The 21,327-nt window shown below is 38.1% G+C and overlaps 1 protein-coding gene across 12 annotated transcripts in view; it reads right to left on the minus strand.

The window, feature by feature from the left end:
* The window catches only part of LCORL (ligand dependent nuclear receptor corepressor like), an 84,246-nt gene that overhangs the window by 57,885 nt on the left and 5,034 nt on the right, over nucleotides 1–21,327 (minus strand). The window lies entirely within an intron of this gene.

The raw sequence follows: 21,327 nt of genomic DNA on the forward strand, positions 1-21,327 counted from the left end.
GTTTGCAAGTGCCCCCTCTTTTCTCCTTCCAAATAATAAGCTTATTTTCAACTAAGAGGATAATTCAAAGCAGCATTTGAAGGTTCTCATTCTTCATACTCAAGACCTGTCTATATTATAGATATAGCTATTTTCCAGTACTTTGCAAGACTATTTTATCAGCACACCACATAAAATATACTAATATCTTCAGGAAACAACTAACTACCATCAATAAAGACCATTTAGAATCATAAAAATTGCTCATCAGCTGTGATGTCTTCTAAGACAACACAATATACTGTTCTCATAAAAAAATGACATTTACTTTTTGGTTTAGAGTGTATGTACGCTGGTATAAGGAAGAATAAATATGTATCATATCTTAGGTAGCACATTAAATAATATATTAAAATCCTAACATAGATAAGAGAAGCTATCTTAACACATAGGAGCTGATCAGCTTGACAGGTCACATTGGAAGGTAAATTTTAACAATTTTGTATTATTTTTATAATTTTAATATATGAATTATATGTATATTATTAAATTGATTATAATTATACTTTCTACAAATCTATGATTTCAGCTATAAATGTATTTATTTCTATTTTAATTTTCCACTTTTCTTTGTAATAGTCCTATGTGAGAACATAAATTGACAAACCCACTGTCCTCTCACAAATACATATACACACACATTTTAAACACAATCTACAAGAACTAGAAAGCAAAAATCCAAGTCCCAAACAGACACTAAAAATTACCTTAAAGCATTATCCACCGACTCTTAGATTCAATGTAATATAAAGCCACATATTAGCATTGCATAAATTCCCAGTTCTTCTGGCTTCAAAGGGTTATGGACAAAAAAAGCAAGAGAGATGAAGTCTGAAGTTAAGATAGCAATTCCCCAAGCACAACAGTCTGGAAATATAAAACACGCTGTGTATTATTGTGATCATTCATGTTATAAACTGCAAGCCAGTTTAGCTCAGCAGCTAGCCAATACTTCGGTTCTTGCAAGTTATTGTCACTGAATAAAGACATGAATGAAGTGTCTCTTGGAGACAGCTGTACTTATTCCGAAAGAACAAACGCTAACTCCCATTCCTTAGCACTTTGTAAATCAAACAGGAAACTTGTTTACCATTCCAGTCAGCACCCAAAACCTCTCTGTTTTTTGGACACCTCCCTTCTCCACACACCTCCCCACCACCATCACCACCATGGAGGGTGTTACTTGTTTCTGCCTTTACTGTTGTACTTAAACATATTTTCTTGCCCTACTGCCTGCCCCTGCCTATGCAAAAACATAAGCGCAGAAAATCCAGCTCTGTGAAACAGCAGTTTGTTTCAGAAGAATGCAATTTCCAAACAGGCTTCCATACAGCTTATATTAAAGATAGCAATTAGCACACTGTGGGTTTTTTCCCCCTGAACAAAGGGCACACCAACTCCCTTCTCTGCTAGTTCACCAAGCTTAGTTCCTTCCCACCCAAGGCAACGCTTCTCTTACAAGTCCTTCCAGAATTTCCCCATGGAGCCACAATTTAGACTTACTCAGTGTGATCATCTGCTTCCTCATTTTTAGATCTTTTAAAAGAAAGTTTACTTGTACAACCTAACAACATAGATAGAATCTTTTTCCAGCCCATGCTGTAAAGTTTTCCCACAGAAGCTGTGCGCTACTTCCACTTTGTGGAGTTTCCTACAAAGTTGTTGTTCTGCTTTTCAGCAGGATTGATACAATTTTAATTTAACCTAAACAGGAAGATACATTTTATTTTCTTGTACAGCTAGTGATGAACACATGTTGGCACTGGTCCATTCAATGTAACCCCCTGAACCCAGGATTTCAGTAAACCTTTGTTTTACTTCATGAGACAGTATGCATAAGAAAATAATTGTAGCAGTTTTGGAATTCTTCAGAACCTGAGGAGCCTACAGGTGCCAGTCAGAAATATACTTTGCTTATACCTCTTGTGATTCACCAATAAAAAAAAAATCTGCTCTAAACTAATTTTACATAATTTTTCATGTCTGTTGGTGGCTAATTGCCTCCTTGATTCCAAGCTACCTTTCAAAACTACTGTTACTTGAGCCCTGACACTTTCTAGCTCCAAATTGAAAAGAAACATCATTGGCTCTATTAACTTCTTGCAATGCCTCCATTTGTCAAACTCCCTTTACTTCTAATAAATTCCTTCTAGTTATTTGTCTGTCTTCTTGCATCTGCAATGTAAAAAGATTATTGGCTTTCTTCATTACCTGACAACCTGTATGATCCAAGTCAGGTTCCTCCAACAGTCTTCATAAGCAGAAATTTAAGATACAGCTAAGTCTCTAAACCCAGTTAAAAGTTTCCACAGTTTGCTTTCCTGAATAAAGTTGTAAATAGCTCTTTTCCTCACATTTGCTCTCCCCCCATCCCATGACCACCCTCTACCAAATCTATTGCTTTTGACACTCAGGGCTAGGATGAAGATTCCCAGGACCAAGGAGGCTGGAAGTTGTGACCTCCAACAAGTGGAAGGGGGCTCTCTTTTTCCATCAGTAGCTATTCAGGTGCTGAAAAGGCCCAGGAAACAGGAGAGGTGGAACAAATTCTGTCAGGTTTGGGATCTAAGCCTGATCCATGGGTCACAGCAGTGTCACTAAAAGGAAGCACTGGGTGACTGACAGTAATTGCAGACTCCCAGGGGGATGAAAGCTTCTGCTCAGCAGCCAGATCGGCTGTCCTAAAAGCTCTGCTGCTTGCCCATGGTCCAGATCTGGGATGTTGCAAAGAAACTCTTACAGCTCATCTGGCCATTGCAATATTATCATTTGTTGTCCATCTACACGGCTGTCATGATACTGCCAAAGGAAATCTTCAGCAGATCAAAGCTAACTACAGGAGCCCAGGGACAACAGCGAATAACACCAGAGCCCAGGTATTAAGCCGGGGAAAGGCTTTGACAGGAGCAAACACATCCTGTAGATCAACATCTGACTACATGACTGCAGGCAGGACTTCAGCTCTTAAGACATTAAGATCCTCTGAGAAACAAAGAGTGCTTGAGAGAGACAGGATCCATTTGATAACACAAATCATCATTGCCAACAGGCTTGCCTCATAAGGAAGGCTTCAAACTAGGTTTGCCAGGGAAGTAGAGATTGAAGCTCAGAAAATGGGAGAATAGCAGACAGGGCAACTGTTCAGAACAACACAACAGCGAGGATCTTACAGTCCCCCAAAGGAGTGGCACGAGCAGGGACACATCTTAAGTAGCTGTACATGAATGCATTCAGCACAGGAAGCAAGCACAAGGGATTAGAAACCACAGCACGTAACACTCCCTGGGAGTACACAGTATGGTGAGATAGTTCACACAACTGGAGAACTGCAGTGGATGGATACCAGCTTTTAAGAAAGGAGAAGTGAGAAAGTCAAGGACAACAGTGCTTACACTTTATGCAAAGAACTTGAACAAATGGAGCTTTAGCGTGCAACGGGCTACAAGATAGTTGAAAATCCATGGGTCAGGATTCAACCAGGGAACATAATGGCAAACATGTTACAGTCTGCCCAATCAAGGGTAAGTAGATGAAATCTTCAAAAAAACACAAGAAAAAAAATGCTGCACATTCACAGGCCTTAGCTCTCATGAAAAACATCATATCACCATGCAACATGGTAGCGCACAAACGACACAGGAGATCTCTATGGTGCTTGGAGGACAAACCTGATTCAGGCGGTGGACAAGCTCAACAGGGGAGGCACTCTGCTAGACTTGCTAGTCATTATTAAGGAAGAACTGATGAGTGATGTGACAGTTAACAGCGGCTTTGGCCACAGCAGCCATGCAATAGAATTTAAGATCCCAAGGAAAGTGAAGAACTTGAGTAGCTGAATAACGGCCCTGGGCTTAAGCAGTCACTGATTTACACCCCTTCCCCAGGAGAGGGGAAGTGCAGTGAAGCTAGAAGCAGGACTGCTGTACTGTCTTGTCTGAACCAGACAAGTCTTAAGTGGGCCAAGGGCCTACGGCAAGGTTTTTAGTGAGCTATCCTACCAACTCTTTATAAAGTCAAAGAAATTGCAAAGGTAAGAGCAATTACCACTACAGACATCTTAATTGAACAACTCTACAATACAAATTGAGGTCAAGCAGATTTAGTCATACATTGGCTGTTGCTTTTCCAAAAGCTGCGCCTCCATAATGTTTCTGAGAGGAAATAGTTATTTTAGCCTCACAGTTGATCCCAGTTCAACACCTTCTCAAACCACCCCTCTCCTCTTTCCCTTCCCACATCCTCTAGGTGTTCACAACTGAGACTACAAGTATGTTTTCATCAAATTTGTTTGAATGACTTAGACTATCTGTTAGGAGAACAGCCCAAAAAGAATAAATATCATGTAATAAATGGAAGCTGACATTTGAGTACTGCTTTTCAATGTGCCACTTGGTGGGTGGATAGGAGAGATTACTATACAGTTAGGAAAGAAAACAGTAGTATATGCACAGGGTATGTTAAAATGTTTTTGATAGGTTTGGTACACTGTACATCATACTAATTTCTTGATTCCCCTAGTCTTGCTTATGGCCATATTAACTCCAGCATTTGTATCTTCTTTCCAAAAGAAAGTCCATTTCACAAAAGCAGATATATTTTCATTCACCCTTGACTCTTCATTCCTTCACAAGTAGCTTTTTTTTTTTCCCATTTACATGTTTCTGTTTCACAAGTAATCCAATTGGAGGGCTTTAGCTACAGGGCTTGTGGGTTTTTTTTTTAAGTCACTATTTGAGATTTTTACTAAAATTTAATCCTTTTAGTTAAAAAAAAAAACAAATAAAACCTTTTTATTGAGTGCTAGAACACAATAATACTAAATCTCAAGGAGCGGCCTTCACAAGACTTAAGCAAACTGCAATAACTACAATTGATGCAGGGGCATATTGAGGTATCTGCCTAGTCACCCTCTAATTCAAATTCTCATCACACCAAGGACTACATGATAAGCTACCCAGAAAACCCCTTAACTTATACCTGCTTCCCCCTCCCTGATCTGCTGCAGCTTCTTCCAGCTTAGGAAGGTACAAGCAGATGAACTGATAAAAAGTTTTCAGTGAAGATATTTCTAAATAAATTTGCTTTTTTGGTTTGATATTTTTCCAAGCCATAATGACTGTTTTATTCATATCTCTGGATGCATATGAGAAATGGTAGATGAATTTTCCTTACATAGATAGAAAAAATTCAAATGGAAGAGGGAGATGCTTAACAATACTGATCATCTGATTGCTATTTACTGCTCTATTTTTCATCTTAATGCAGAAAGGTTACCCACTAGAAGAGATCATATGGTTCTCTCTAACTGTGTGTTAAGGAATTTGGAAAATACTGGGTGCGTACAAATTAAGTTCTGCTTTTTCCCTTCTTCTCCAGCATATTCGCAGTTAGGCATAGGGTAAGACTGCTGCTGCACACTGCTTTGAAGGACAGGACATGCACGTGTATTTTTACTGCAATGAAATGAGACTTACAGCTTAAAGTACTACAGCCTCTGGAGGCACCACAGGAAAAAGGATCTTGAGGCTCTGTAAAATACATCTTTGTTAACCCACCTAACAAAGTCAGCAGAATCATATGTTGGAATCTTCACAACTTCTGCATGTCTAAAAATTAACTTATCACAGGAACTTCCATCACCTCGCGCTTTGTGGCTTACTATACTAAGAATCACATTTGAATTATGGTTGTTCAAGTTGTTTTACTAAATTCCAAACCACTTGCTATTTAGCTTCTTAAGTAAAATCAGACCTCACCCCTCCTCCTATCAAAGAAAAATATGCTGTTAAGTCACATGCATCAGCAAGGAAGATTAATCTCCAGATTCAAGTCTCCTCCTTGGTTTTTTGCCTTTATTCAATTTTCTAAGCAGAGTAAATAGAATGAAAAGTTAAAGTAGGAAAAAAAAAATGCACATTCTAAGCATTATGGAGTTTACCCCATTAATGCTGCTTTTAAAATCAAAACTAATGTGAAAGTAGGTTCAGAATTGCTTATTTCAATTCTTAGAGGACTGTAAAATTTAACAAATAGTCTTTAAAATGTAATTAGGAAAATCCAAAGAATAGGATTACATTTAATGAGATTGGGCACAGTATTGCCAGACACAGCATTAAAATGAAACTTCCTTCTTTCATTTTTTGGTGTTCTGTAATAGTGGTTAGTGTTACTTTACCTAGTTGTTAAAGAGACTTGATTAGAACTAAGAGTTCAATTTCTGCTTCTGCATTTTCCATTGACCACAGGAACACTGTTATCTAGTTCTCATATAGATTCTGTTACCATTCTGAAGTCATACAACCCATATTTTGAGGTGGTATTTCTTATCCTATGATGACTATTACATAAATTATATGAGGAGTCTCAGAAACTAAAATCACATTGGAAATAAACTATAGACAAGGACCAAAAGACAGATCCTGCACACCCCAGTTTATTGCCCTAACCAATAGGCTAACCTCCTTGACTACTAGCCTCCTTTGCACCATACTCTTTTATTTAAATAGCAGTAAGTTCATGGCAAAGTACAACACACAAACATGCAGTTCTGAGCTAAAAGTCACTGACGTAACCATGAGAAGTAAAGATTTCCCTTTGTATGTGGAAAATATATAAGCAGTTAAAAAATATTAAGCTTGGTTCTTCCACACCAGAGCAATGACTTAAAAGATTTTTTTCCTTTCCCTCTTTCACTCAACTAAAAAGTGATCCCTTCTGAAAACTACATGTAATTTGAAGTATTATGTATCAATGACAAACTTGAGCTCTACTTCTCCCCATTCCACTCAGTTTCATGACTGCATTATTTAGTCTGGCTCAGTACAGGACTATATCTGAAGGAAGTTTTGTGGTTTGCATTACTAAGTTCGCTATCTTGGATTTAAACAATCATACCACAGGCAGAACTCAGCTCCATTAGTTTCATCCAGCATTAGAACCATTTTTTTTTTTTTTTTTTACAAGGAACCCAAGCAGACAAAGCACCAAGTCTTTCAGTTTCTCTGAAAGAAAAACCTTCTGCTTCTCTTCAAATTCTGTCTCAATAGTGTTTCAATATTTATTTTAAAATACAGGTGCAAGAGCAGGAAGTAGTATTTTATTTTGGCTTACTTAAAGGCAAAGATGACTTCTTAGTCATCAGCCTTTCTTACAAGTTGTCCCTTTCTTATGAAAGGGATTTGGAGCTCATGTTCAGTCATCTTTTCGTTTCTAATCCTATAAATTTACAGCCTTCTGAAGTACGTGTCCCCATTTTAGAGGTGCTGCTTGCACTCTGTGTTCCACCATATTTGACATTGCAGAAGGTCACTGGTTCCCCTGAAAAATGGTTATCTGCTTGTAAGTTTTGCATTTTTTTTGTTTTCCGTAGCACTAATTCAAAATTTTGAAAACCATTAAATAGTTATTGTACTCTTTTTCTTTATTACAACTAGCTACATTTACCCCATCATTAGGATACAAGCAGCAGCTCCCTTACAACTTGTTAAAGGAAAATAGTCTGTAGAGAAGACAGTTATGTTCATAAGAGTAGAGTGTTTAACAGAGTAACTTAAATTAGATGTTAACATCCCATCTGTTTCTCCTGCCTCTCCCTTCCTTCCACAGGTCAGCAGCTGTCCTCTGTCCCCCACTCCTCCCCCAGCCATAGATGCATCCATAATCTTAGTCTTGTTTATATATTTACATCATTCTCAAAGTCACAGGTTAGTTTTTTTGTTGTTGTTGTTAAGTCTACTACAACAACAATTTGGAAGGATCAACCAGATCATGAGACCACTGAAACATTGATTTAAAAACAAACAAACTCACCAAAAAACCTCAACAACAAGGAAATACTCAAACGATCATCTTTTTGCCATTTATACAAGTGGTAAGGAAAAAATAAACTAGCTTGCTGGGCAGAATATTCAAGATATAGAGCATGACAAAAGCAAAAATTAATAAATCTATATTCAAATGTTATCTTTTTCCTGGTTGTAGTGTCAGTATAGACTATCTGTTCAGTAAAATCCATTATTTGATGAAATGCTGGCCAGATTCTCAGGTAAAAAACAGCTCATTTTTCTCACAGAGAAATTTTTGGGACATAATTTAGGACAGATTTCACGTAGGGATGGGATAGGGAGGGGGCTTCTGTTGAATACCTTGTCTAGCTTGAATCCACTTTTTTTGCTTATAACACTTAACTTAAATGTTTAGAATTTTCTATTGTAAGAATATTTTAATACACTCATTTTCTTTACCATATTGATTCAGATCCCTGAGCAAACAGGAACCAACATACCAGAAATTCCAATGTGAAAGGGAGGAAATCCTCTATTTAGACTCCAATACAAATTTCCAACCATAGCTAAAAAAGATACTTGTCCTTCTCTAATGCAAATCTAAGGACTCCAAGAATTAATGTAGTTGAGGACACCGCTGCTGCCACTCAGAAGACTGAGGGGAACCAAAAGTTGAAATGAGACTACAGAACAGCTTCAGTTCTAACTGGCCACTTCTCACTTCAGATAAAAATCCTTGCTTTCAACTCTCTATGCTATGCTTTATTAAAGAGATACAGACAATGATGGAATATAGTTTCCAGAAACAGTATATACATCAAAAGAACTAGCGATAACTTTAAGCAGTTGAACAGAATACAAAGAGGGAGTAATATTCCAGTGCTAGGGAGACCGACATTGGCCATACCTCAGAGGCAAAACAAGAGGAGGAAATGTCCTGCCTCCCCCTCAATTGTTCAATAATATTAAAGAAAAGGGTGGCAGCCAACAGAAAAAAAAAAAAAAGTTGTAGGTTAAGTGAAGACCAAGATTAGCATCAGTTCTGAGTTCAGGCCTATTTTTCAGGTTCTTATAAGTCACAGTAAGAAAAATGAGGTTCCATAAAAAAGGAAACATCTGCACACGCCAAAGTAATCTCTCATGCCAGTAAGATTGTGTCTCTGTGTCCACATGACACCTTTTACTGTAGTTTCCAGACACTTGCAAAATTAAAATTAGATTTAATTTCTAATGTAGTAGCGAGATATTGAGAGATTTGTGTTATTTATAACTGAATATTATAAAGGCATAAGGAAAACAGTTCAGAAGTGATTGTGCTGTTCTGTGGATGGGGGAGAGGAAAATGCTTCTAAGTCACAGTTACTAGAACTTAATTTCTGTTCCAAAAACACCTTCTTTGAACAATGATATAATCCCAGCTGTCACACAGGGACATTTAGATATGGACTTGGTGCAAATATCGGTGTTCTTCAGACAGTGAAGCTAACCCTACTACCTTTCTTTGTTCAAGACACTCCATCAAAAAGTTATCTAAATACCAACTGTTACTCAGAACCATGCTAGTGATAATTTGGGCTGGTTAAAAGTTTATACTTTGTATACTTAGGAAAGAAAATTCAGAGGGAATAAGCAACTGTAAAAGAAGATAACATCCAGCTTGGAAAAATGCTTGCAGCCTCCTCATTTGGTATCAATTTAACCATTTTACAACATGAGGAGAATAATGCCCAAGACTAAAACATAGAAACAACTGTTACTTTCAGGAGACTATGTGCCTGAAGCATGTTCTTGTTTCTTAACCATGATTTTAAGATGTACAAGAGAACTGAAAAGCTTGGCTATTTCACCCAAAAAGTTTAGGATTGCCAGACAAAGGCTTCTTTTCCAGGTGAAGGCTTAGTCAGATGTTCACTAAATCATCACAGAAAAGTGAAGTCCACAGCAAAACCGTAACAATGAATAGGTCACAACATTGCTTTACTACTATGCAGTATCACCCATCTAACCAGCATCTCGGAGAAAGTCTAGCAGTCAATTAATGAATAAATAGGTCTGGCACACTTCCTGGATTATCAGAACCAAAGAACACGAAGCTTTTTGCTAAGAAGGGAGAGCTAGCTGAAAGCTGTTAGAGAAAAATACAGTTATCGGAAAATGCCAGTTCACTGAGCCAAAAAAAATGTTTAATTCAAAACATTGCTAGCCTGCTAGGCTTTTAAGAAACTGAAGCTTAAGATTCTGTACTACGTTGTGGATCTACTGCAAGCTAACGAAGTTGTGAGTCTTCACGAGCATTCCATGAAACTGATGCCTGACAGTAAGTTTAACAAGCACACTTATCTCTTATCTGCTGAAGCAACAATAGTCTATTCTACAAAATGAAAGGTACCTTGTATCGAGATGCCAAATTATAACACAGTAAGTGAACTATCAACCCTATGAATCTCAGTGCTGCATTCTTCAAAGTATTTCCAAATGTTATTAAACACAAATGCTGAAACCAGTTTATTAAAAAGTATTTTTAATAATCCTATACATACCAGTTTACCAAGAAATGAGTGCAACATGACAAACTAAACTAGCAGTTAATTGATAAGTTTACTTTTCTGCATTTTATAATACCTATACCATGTATTTTCACCTTTCGCTTACAGCTTATTTTTACTTATATCTAGTTTTGAAAAAATAAATCAACAAGAAACAAACAAAAAACCAAGGAACTCCCAGCCAGTCATCATTGTTGTATCCAGCCAAAACTTGCTATGGCAAATTAGACAAAGTTTAGAGCTGGCAATATGTCAACAAGAATTAGACACTTATCTATGTAAAAAGTTCACTTGAAAGAAAGTAGTAACCATGCCTCCTTTCTCTAAAGGATTTTCTGGAATTCAAGGTTAAAATTGCAAGTGTCTTAGATGCTCCAGTTAGATTAGAAGAACTGTGATTTCAAATCAGTTTTTAAATATGCTTAGTGCATAAAAGAAAAGATGACATTGTTCAAAGTAGATAGGTAACATACCTCAACTTACATGTCATGGACAACCAACCTGTAACGCATATCATCTAAGCATACTTCTGTAGAACTTGCATAACATACCAAAAAGAATACACACAAGTTTCTAATTGTTTAACATTTGATTAAAAGGGCCAGATTCCCTCATTTCCCACTAGAGATTGAAGAAAGTAGAAATACAGAAATGGAGACTTCAAATACAAATTTTAGCTTCACATTAAGCACTCTCATCAGATAAAAGATTTCAGATATAAGAAGAGAACAGGAACAAGTTATTTATTCTCTTGGTTTTGCTTGTAGCATTTGACACAATTCAAAGATTAAGCAGGCATGTTTGGGTGGGGGGTTTTTTGTTTGTTTGTTGAGTTTTTTAAAGCAATTAGCACACATCTGTACAAACTTTTGTTAAACTTCCTCCCAATCATTAAATGGCACAATAACAAGCATGAAAAGGTAAGATTCAAAGCGTGCAACTCTGACTCTCATCTACTATGGAATAGAATTGACATAGTACTCAAATGAAACCATATACCAGCTCTGAAGATTTACTGCAACATCACCAATTTTGTAACAATTCTGTAATCAGAAGTTAATTACACATTAATAACAATTGTCCAACCTGACTTGGGGAGAGGGGGTGGAACATCACAAAGGAAAAACAGAGATATATATTTCAAGTACCTAGGGGCAAGATTCTGAATACTTTACTGATGTGGAGAACAGACAAGAGCTCTTACAGAAGGCGGATGCATTTAAACAGCTGACTATCCTGTCTTAGAAACACTCTGTTCCTTCTGTATTCCAGCACTGGCTCTTCCTTAGCAGAAGCAAACATTCATTATTTCCAGACAGACATTGATTTCCAGTTCTAAATTTGTTACTCTGCTTTAAAAATAATGAGAAGAGATAAACCTTCATTTTATGCTGTGCAAAAAAGGAAAAAAGTTATGTCCAAACAAAAACTCAACACAAATTCTGTACTAAATTTAAGCAGCTAAAAAAATGCATTTGAATCAGAAGCTTTAAGCAAAACAGCTACTAGTTTCGTGGTTTGGGAGTTTTGTTTGTTTGTTTTTGGTTTTTTTCCAGAAGGACCATGAATTTTAAGATAAATAGAAAAGGTAGAACCTTTACTAGATATTACTGTTCCATTCACAATCTAGTGAGTTTCTTGGACCCAAGACAGCCATATCCCACAAGTTTCAAGCAAGGGAAAACAGGAAACTTCAGCACTTTGAGCTGATCTGGAAGTAGAGTACTTTTCCCTCTTAATGAAACAATTTAGAAAGACAACAGCAGCCACTTAGGGAAGCCAACTGAACTGTAAGGTCAAGAATACAGGAATAGGATTTCTTAAAATAAAGGTGTGATTACAGTCTGTACTTCCAGCAAGAGGGAAACTCCTGCAGGAACCAGATAAATCTCAGTTCCAGCATTCTGGAAAACTTCATATGAAGTTACTTAGCTGGTACCAAACTTCTTAATCAGTCTCATAGGTCAAGGTCACTCATACCCCACACAAAGAGCAAAACAGCCTTTATTACTAATCAGCAAGGTTGAGAATGAAGGAAGAGAAAATTCCAGAGTACCACTAGAGATGTACAACTGACAAAGCTGTTGAGTATCCACTTTGTAATTGTTCTGTATGCCACATAATCAGGTCAGCTGGTTGTTAAAGGGCAGGTGGAGAAGTACAGCACCACAGAGAATCAAGGACAGTTAACTTTTCTAGTATGCCATCCAAATCACTATCAAGTAGCTACTCTTGCAGCCTAGGCTGCTCTGACTCTAAGTTTGTGATACTAGTGGCTGAATGAGGCAGACAAGGTGAGCAGAAGGTGTGCAATCCATTGTTCCTAGCTAGGATATTAATAAGGCAGCCTTGAGAAAACAAGCAGTCACTCTACTGCCTTTAAGATGCTCTGTTAATATCAGTTTCCTCAAAAAGTCATTTGATTCCTCATTCTGAAAAGATGCCAAGATCTCCTCAGACAATACGAGAGTGCTAGAAATGACTTCAAGTTACATCAAGTACCAGCTCTCAAAATGCTACTCTATGTGATAACCTGAAGCAAAGGCCTTACAAAGTTGGGCTTGGGCCAGCAAAACCCCTTCCTGAACCACTGGACAAGCATTCTTAAAGTCACCAATTAAGAGGCATATTCAGCTAAATACATTTTACTGACAATCAAGAGAAGCGTACAAGTGTACCTGAAGTTCTGACTTACTGCATCAGCACAGAATACGATGTAGGCCTCAAAGATAAAGACCTATGACATTTCATTTCACATCTGATTATTCAAAGTGCAGGAACATACACCTGGAAACAAGTAAAGAACCCTCTAAGAGTTGCACAGTTGAAATCAGTATGACCAAAGGATCTTGTTTCCTGATAGATCACCGGACAACTGTAAGCCATTAACCGAACAATTCCTCAGATTTAGGCATCAACAGAAAAAGGTGTGGCAAGAGCTCAGTCAGGAGAGGTTTGGAACAAAGCCTCCTGAACATCTGCCTTTTGGCAAAACTTTCTAGCATCACCAGAAGGTCTCTGGCCTCAAAGGCCAGGTGCCACAACAGAGTGGAACACAACAGGTGGCACAATTCCAAAGTAAATACGGAAGATAGTAAAAGTGAGTTTATAAACCCTATTTCCCCAACAGCCGTTGTACTATATCACTTCCAAGCTTGTTTTTAGTCAGCTAAATACTACCTGTGAGTTCTGTACAGCCTGGTCTGCAGATCGTTTTCAAGTCTTCAGGTGAAGCAGCTAACCCTTCTTTCTCTCCATCCCTTTTTCCACCCTCCCCATTTAACTCACAGCTTAAGCTGCAAGCTCCCAGCTTGTTGCCCTGATGGTCTGTTACATCCTATAGTCTCTAGGACTTTCCGTCTGCCAAGCAAGCTCAGTTGATGCCAGTGAAGGAGCGGCCTCTCCTGCTCCTCAGAGGGCCTACCTGACCCAATCATACTATGACTGTCTAAGGAGTAAATAAAATATGCTTCTTGTAATAGCAGCCTCTCATTGACAGGAAAAGAAAGTGACAACAACAAGAAAAATTGAGAGGAACTTGAGGATAATACACCTGAATTAGTACTTACTATGAAGAAATCAGCGAGCTAATTACCTCAACACCAGAGGACAGGAAAGGGGCAAAACACCAATGAACAAAAACCAACCAGCAACTGTGTATGCTTATCTTGTACTGGCCTGTATACTTCTACCAGACAGACACCTGCTTAGACTATATGCCAGCAACAGGATGCATAGAATCATAGAATCATTTAGGTTGGAAAAGACCCTGGGAGATCATTGAGCCCAACTGTAAATCTAACACTGCCAAGTCCACCGCTATCTGTGTCCCTAAGCACCACATCTACATGTCTTTTAAATACCTCCAGGGATGGCAACTCAACGATTTCCAGTGCTTGACAACCCATTTGGCGAAGAAATTTTTCCTAATATCCAGTCTAAACTTCCCTTGGTGTAACTTGAGGCCATTTCATAAACCAGCAAGTCAAATGTTCATAACTGGGCAAATAATATCCAAAGAACAGAATTATCAGATGCATAAAGAATTATAATGTATTGCTGAAGACTCAATACAGCTTCTGTGAAGGGAAGTCATAGTTCAAACATGACTGAGTTATCTGAAGATGTCAGTAGGCATGTAGACATGGGACACCAAGAGTAAATCAAGATTTCAAAAAGACATCTATTGATATCCTTCTCCAAAAGCTTTAAAAACTTCACAAGCAACAGAGGTGAAGACCTTGCATAGATAAGTACCTGGTTAAAAGACAAAGTCAAACAAGGGTGTCACAGGGTTCCCTTTGCTCTTCCACCCAAATAGATGATCTAATAAAGCAACAATCTACTGACTAGTACAGTCTAGTATTAGCAGCAAAAAAAAAAAAAATCATCAAGAGAACATCATGGGAACTTCAAAATATTGAGGTATCGAGGTGGTAAAATTGAAGATGATTACCAAAACCAAGTACGTATTAAGCTAAATAGCGGAAGAAAGCAAATCTTCATATTACATAGACAGTAATGGGCTCTGAACTGACTTAGCACTCAAGTTTTATCTTGGGGTTCAAATACACAGTTCTGTGAAAGGATGAACTCTGTAAAGGGCATATCATCAAATGCTTTGACTTCTTAAAGGAAGATCTTCTGCAGTGTTCCCTGGTTTGTTACCACATAACTTCACAGTGATGTGATCTTGAATACATGTAGTTCTAGTTTCCCAATCTCAAAAAGAGAGCAGAACTAAGAAAAAACAAGAAAGGAGGGAAGAACAATCAAATTTAATAAACAGCTTCTCTACAAGGAACATGTAAGAATTCTTCAGCTTGGGGGATGTAAGAGATGGCCAAGGGAAGATGGGTCAGGCCTTCAGAAAAAAAGAAAATTGGAAAAAACCCCAAACTGCATGAATAGGAAACACCTTTGTCATCCCTTGCTTTTTTTAATTAATAGTTTCATATGGTGCTTCCACTTCCTGTTTAGGACAAACAGGAGAGTCACTTAACACAATATAACCAGGGGGCACCAGTGATCCACTGAAGTTTTATGTTGCTTCAAAATCACACACCCACACAAAATCAACAATAACTTATGGTAGAAAAATGTAGTAAATCAGTTATAAAAAAGAAACCCCTGTTTTTCTTCTAAGGATCAAGACAAGCATCATTGAAGGCTGGAAGATATTTCAGAAATTTCATCATATATTAATAATTTTTTCCCTAACAGTCCACCACTGGCTGCAGACAACAGATACTAGACTACACAGATTTGCTCTGAACTAGTAGAGCTGTTCTTATCTGATGATGCAGAGACAGATTATGACAACCCACATTCAACATGGTCTGGACTATGCTTTGTTTGAAATACTGTTTAGCATGACTCTGTAGAACCTATTCAAACTGGAACAGGAGGAAAGGAAAATACTCAAACAGATCACAAGAACAGAGAGCTCATTATAGCAAATGGGATTGTACTACAGTGCAGACAGTAAACTTTGGACAATATCCGCTATTAACAGTTTGCACTAGCTTGTACATTTGTAGCTACATTTTTCACTTGTCTGTTAATTACTTGCTTAAAATTCAAATCCACTACAGCTGCTTTTGAGTCATTAGTGCTCATTATCCATTAACACTCAGTTTTTACTAGGTTAAATAAGTGATATCATCTGAATTGGAATAAATACAGAAGGGGAAAGGGGAAAAACTTAAGGGAAAACTCTAAACTAAGGCTAGAAGTGTCCTAACTTCTAGCCAGAAGGAGTTTGGGATACATTTAAAAAAAAAAAAAAAAAAAGAACAATTAAGTCCTTCCAAACAACTACTGACTAGTATGTGGAAGTCTGATAACAAGGTAGCAGACTTCTTGACCTGGCAAGATTGCCAGAGACTGACATTTCCCGAGTAAGGTGGTAGGAAGAAGCATACACCCCTTTTCCTAAAGCACTATCAGATGGGCTATCTAGCAGCAATATATATAGAAAGAAAGAAATGGAATTAAGACACTTAGAAGAAGACATAAGTCTCCTGGACTGAAAGATGGAAAGTATAATTTGCCTTGGTGAGCATGTTTGTGGTGTAGTGCAAGTCAACTGTGAAGATACTCCATACAAAAACACATAAAAATCAAAAGCTGAGAGAAAACTACTGCAGACACAGATAAAGCTGTCAAAATTACTTTAATGTCACTGACAGTAAATAAAAGGAAAGGTTTGGAAGCAAAGACAAATGGGTGGTTTTAAGGAGAAGTCAAAGATAGGAAATGACTGCTTATGAAAGTTGAAGGATAGAGAAATAGGGTGGTCTAGGAAGAATAAGAGAACTGAAAGAGCACAAACCAGAATCACAGGTAAGTCTACGGTCACTGCAAACTTTTGAGACAGTTTGGCACAGTTAGCACTAGAGCCCTTATACAGAGCAGTCTAAGGCAGCAGTGGATCCTAAGTAGATCCTATTTTTCTTCCCCTTCACAGAGGGAAGAAACACCAGGATGACCTTCATCTGAACTACGGGTCACGAAGCAGTAACCATTTGATAATCCTCCCCCCATACTCAGATTAGGAAGCTTAATAGCCACACTTAGGTGAATTCAAATCTTCACATTTAATGGGGCCTTGCTGTGACACACTCTCTGCTCTGAGCCAAACTGACAGCTGCAATCACAAGCTGGAGTCCTTTAATGCAGTCTTCTGTAATCTACATCATATATGGCAGCAGCATTAGTTCACTGTTAATCAAAAGATGTCCACTAGTTTTGCACCAGTAGTATTTTAACCTGGCATTATAAAATGGTGTAGTGCTTTTAGACTGGAAAATAAAAACTTTTAAATAAGATGTGCAAGCTTTTTGACAGTAGTTACAAAAAGCAGCATCTTATTTAACCCTAGATTAATTACACTGCCCTCTGACCTATTAGTGGCTCAACAGACTAGAAATGCACTAAAACTAGTTTATCAAGCAGTGGAATTATGATGGTGAGAACTACTATTCATATGTAAGATTTTAACTAGCCTTTACTTAAGATGATTTGAAGAAGCTGGGAACTGTGGAATGAGGAAGAGAAACATTTATAATCTGAAAATTAAGCATTTTTAAAATCAGTCAGTAGCATTTTAGAATAAAACACATTGCAAAACAACAATTTTTTCCACTGAACAACTCTTTAAACACAAGTAATCAATTCCCAGGTGCCACAAAAGCTGTCTCATAAGTGGAAAGCAAGACCCTACCAAGTTATACAGAAACTAAAAAGCTGAGGAACAGTTAAAGAGGTCACAAATTCAGTGAGCTTTCGTCTACCAACAGACTTTAAAAAGTTATTTCCCTGTCTAGTGACATTTACCCAACTCTCACTCTTACCTACAATACAGCACATGCTGCCATAGAGATGCAAGCCTGGATGGATGTTCAGAACCAAACACAATTAAAAGTGGTAGCTGAGACTCCAGAAGAATTTTTCAAAGAATAAAATGTTTGCCTAAGAAAGGGTTAATCCAGCTTCTCAAGATATTACACAGGAACCTGGTCTGTGCCAGAAGTAGAGACAAAAAGAAAGATGATGGCCTGACACACAGGTCTTTGATCTGCAGAGTCACATGCTGCTGACCACACCCCATAAAAAGGGATTAAACCTCTACTGCTCGATGCATTTCTGCAGAATCAGAGTCCCCTACTCTTTGTAATACATCTTCTACCCTCTTACAGGCTCAAACAGATGAGCCACTACCATCCACCTTCCCTTCACCTCCTCTCTCCTTCCTTCTTCCTGGCTTTTCTATGCCTTTAGTGGATGGAAGGATAAAGTGGTAGATTAGCAGTGGGGAAAAAAAGATATATGACACAATTTTACACTCTCAAACAAGGTGTGCTTTTTTGTTGGTTTTTGGGGTTTTTTTTTAAATGTATGGTAGCTAGATTTTAATGCCATCCTTGTTTTCAGAAGTTGATACATGTGAATCACATAAATTCAGTTTTGTTCCAACCTCTATCAGTGTTTCAACCTATCTTATCAAAGTTCCCTCTAAGCACATGGAAGAGAGCAAGGTTCGAGAATAACATAAAAGACAGTGGTCCTAACTGGAATGAAGAATTTTAAGTTAGTAAAGTCTATAAATCTCTGGCTGACCTCTACACTTTACATAAACACACTGAACTCTAAAGGTTAGAACAACAACCTTGTTTGAGGCCCTGCTACTTGAGTCATATTCAAGAAGAAGGGATCCATTGTAACTGTCTATTCAAAACACCCATATAATACAGTTGAAAAATAAAAAAGGCAACGGTGGATAAGGGGAAGAGGTACTAATTTTTCCCATTTTAGCTGTAGGCAGTACAAGCCCTGGCTGCTTGCCAGTAGCTGGAATACAGCTCCTCAATAGCATACAATGATCTGATAATAATAGGAATGTGTCCTGCTGATCAATTTATTTCTCTTACACAACTGCTAGTACTTATTACCATAGCAAGACAGTTCAGGAGACTCAATTAACAGAAAACCAATCCAGAGCACAACAAGGGAAAAAAAAAAAAATCACAGTAGGCTCCTTAGACTAACTTAAAACAGAAGGGCAGTTCACTGTTACATTAGACAAGTTCCACTACAAAGGGAGAACAAGTGGAAAGATGTTATTGTTAGCAGTACTGTATTCTTGGACTTGTCAACAATCTTGTTTATTAGGATGCTGTTCAGCCAACTTAGTTTCCAGTTCACTTTAAACCCCAAAAAAACTGTTGCTAAAATAGGCAGTTACTAAAAATCAGAAGCCTTGTCGTCTCCAGTAAAGCTACTTATACTTGACTCAGGAGAGAAAGCAGGTATGTGGTAAACCTGATTAGGAAACTGATCTGACCTTTTCTTTCCTATTCTTCCTCCTGCCACTTTTCCCCTTCTGTTATCTAGGTTGGTGTTAAGCTAGATTAGCTTTACAGGCCAGTTTGTTGTACTGTTTAATAAATGAATACTCATACCAGTTGACATAAGTCATGAAGGTAGGTACAGTGAGTCCAGAAAGAAAAACAATAAAATTGTGTTATGCATCAAAGAAACCCAGAAAATTACCAACCTCAAGCATTAGTACACAGTTACTGAATGCCAATTCAAGGGAAGAACTGAGACTGAGTTGCAGTGACAATATCTGTACTCTGTGTTTTTGGTTTACGCAAGTTCCAGCTTAAGAAACTCTTAGTGCCTACAATGCATAAGGCTATCCGAGTTTAAATTTCTCAGCTCACTATCAGCCACATAAAAAGTAAACAGCTACTATATAAGAACATACAGTAAGAAAGTTCAAGCCATGCCTAAAAACATTGACAAAGATTACAGTAGTTCCTGAGACACTTAAAAATTGAACTGCTTCCATATACCAGACATAAGGAACACCAAAACCACCACCACAGGTTTTATCAACACTACTGAAGATATGTATATCTATTTGTATGCTCTGCAACACATTTCTGTTCTGAGTGCAAAGAATTAAAACAAAGTATTGCTTGCACCCTGCATGGTCCATGGATTAGTCTGTGCAGCAGATACAGTTTTGTCTTTCACAAAAAGTTATGCTCCATACACCCTTACAATTGCAGGGTCACAAGGGATCAGTGAACTAGTACTGTGTCTACTGATAGACACACAGAACTTCCTCTTCCTGCCTTTTAAACTAACCCTCTGGGTGTCATTACTCTAACTTTTCTTGTACTGTGTTCCCAAGTAAAAATTTCTCTCAGGAGTCAAACATAAGATATCCCTCAAAAAACACATAATGACAGCAGTAGACAATTACTTTTTTCTGAGAGAAAAGCTGATGAGTTGAAACGGATTGTGAGAGGACACGGAAAAGAAGCTGATTTAACACTACATTTTTGAAACAAAGATAGTCCAACACAAGCAAAACAAACCCCATTTGTTTGCTCTTATTTCAATCTAAAGATGTGATACATACACCACAGCAACTTTCTATGACATACATATACACACTGACCATTTTTCTCCTCTTTTGTTAACCCGCACAGTTCAGGGAAAATTGGGATGGTACATTCAGGGCTGCGTTCCATTCCTGGCAGCTGACAGTGCCATAGGCAGCTAAACCAATCCACTGGCTGATTTCTGCTATTACCCATCCTGCTTCTGTCACACAGTCCCACCCCTGTCCTTGTGCTAGCGCCAGCATCCATCAGATTGTTTTTTGGTCCCCGTCCCCGTCCCCCCCCCCCCCCGCAAGACCTGAACTCCTCTCAACAGAGACCTGACCAGCTACTGAGTTAAATCAGATCAGGCAGGGGTCAGAGTGCTGATGCAAGCATACGAGCAGCAGGAGCACTAGGCTGCGATTTCTCCATTCAGGGAATAGTTCTGTGAGACTTGATGATGCAAGATCACACTTTACTGTATTCTTAGATTGTGGTTTCATAATAAGTGTTCAACACTGATGCTGACTTGAACACCTGCCTCTGTAATACTAGTTTGAGCTATTTCCTTACATGATACCATCTTCCCCTGTTGCATCAAAAACTCCCTGTGAACCTGTGCTATGATTCTGATCTAGATTTAATTCCTGTTGTTCTTCTAACATTTGCAGTAACACTGAGATTACTTCCCTGATCTATTTTACACTGGAATCACACCAAGAGTTTCAAATCACAGCTCAGAGCATGACAGATCCACAAGAATACCTTACACCAGTATTACTGCCCATCATACTGCATGATGAGACTAAGGCCATAGCAAGTTTGTTTGCTGTTCAAAGAAGCTGGAGTGCCAAGGAAGCAAAAGAGTTCAAAGCAGGCATCATTTTGAAATCATTTGCGCATACAGTCTGTTAGTGGCTTGACAGGTAATAGAGCATCGAGCCATCAGAACAATCACTGGCAGATAGACAAGGACACTATAGATATATCGTAAAATAACTAGTTCTGCCACTACTGCTGTGGCAACTACAGAAAATCACCTACAGCTGCAGTAGTATT

The sequence above is a fragment of the Grus americana genome, chromosome 4, assembly GCF_028858705.1.
Source record: "Grus americana isolate bGruAme1 chromosome 4, bGruAme1.mat, whole genome shotgun sequence".
NCBI classification, from domain to species: Eukaryota; Metazoa; Chordata; class Aves; order Gruiformes; family Gruidae; genus Grus; species Grus americana.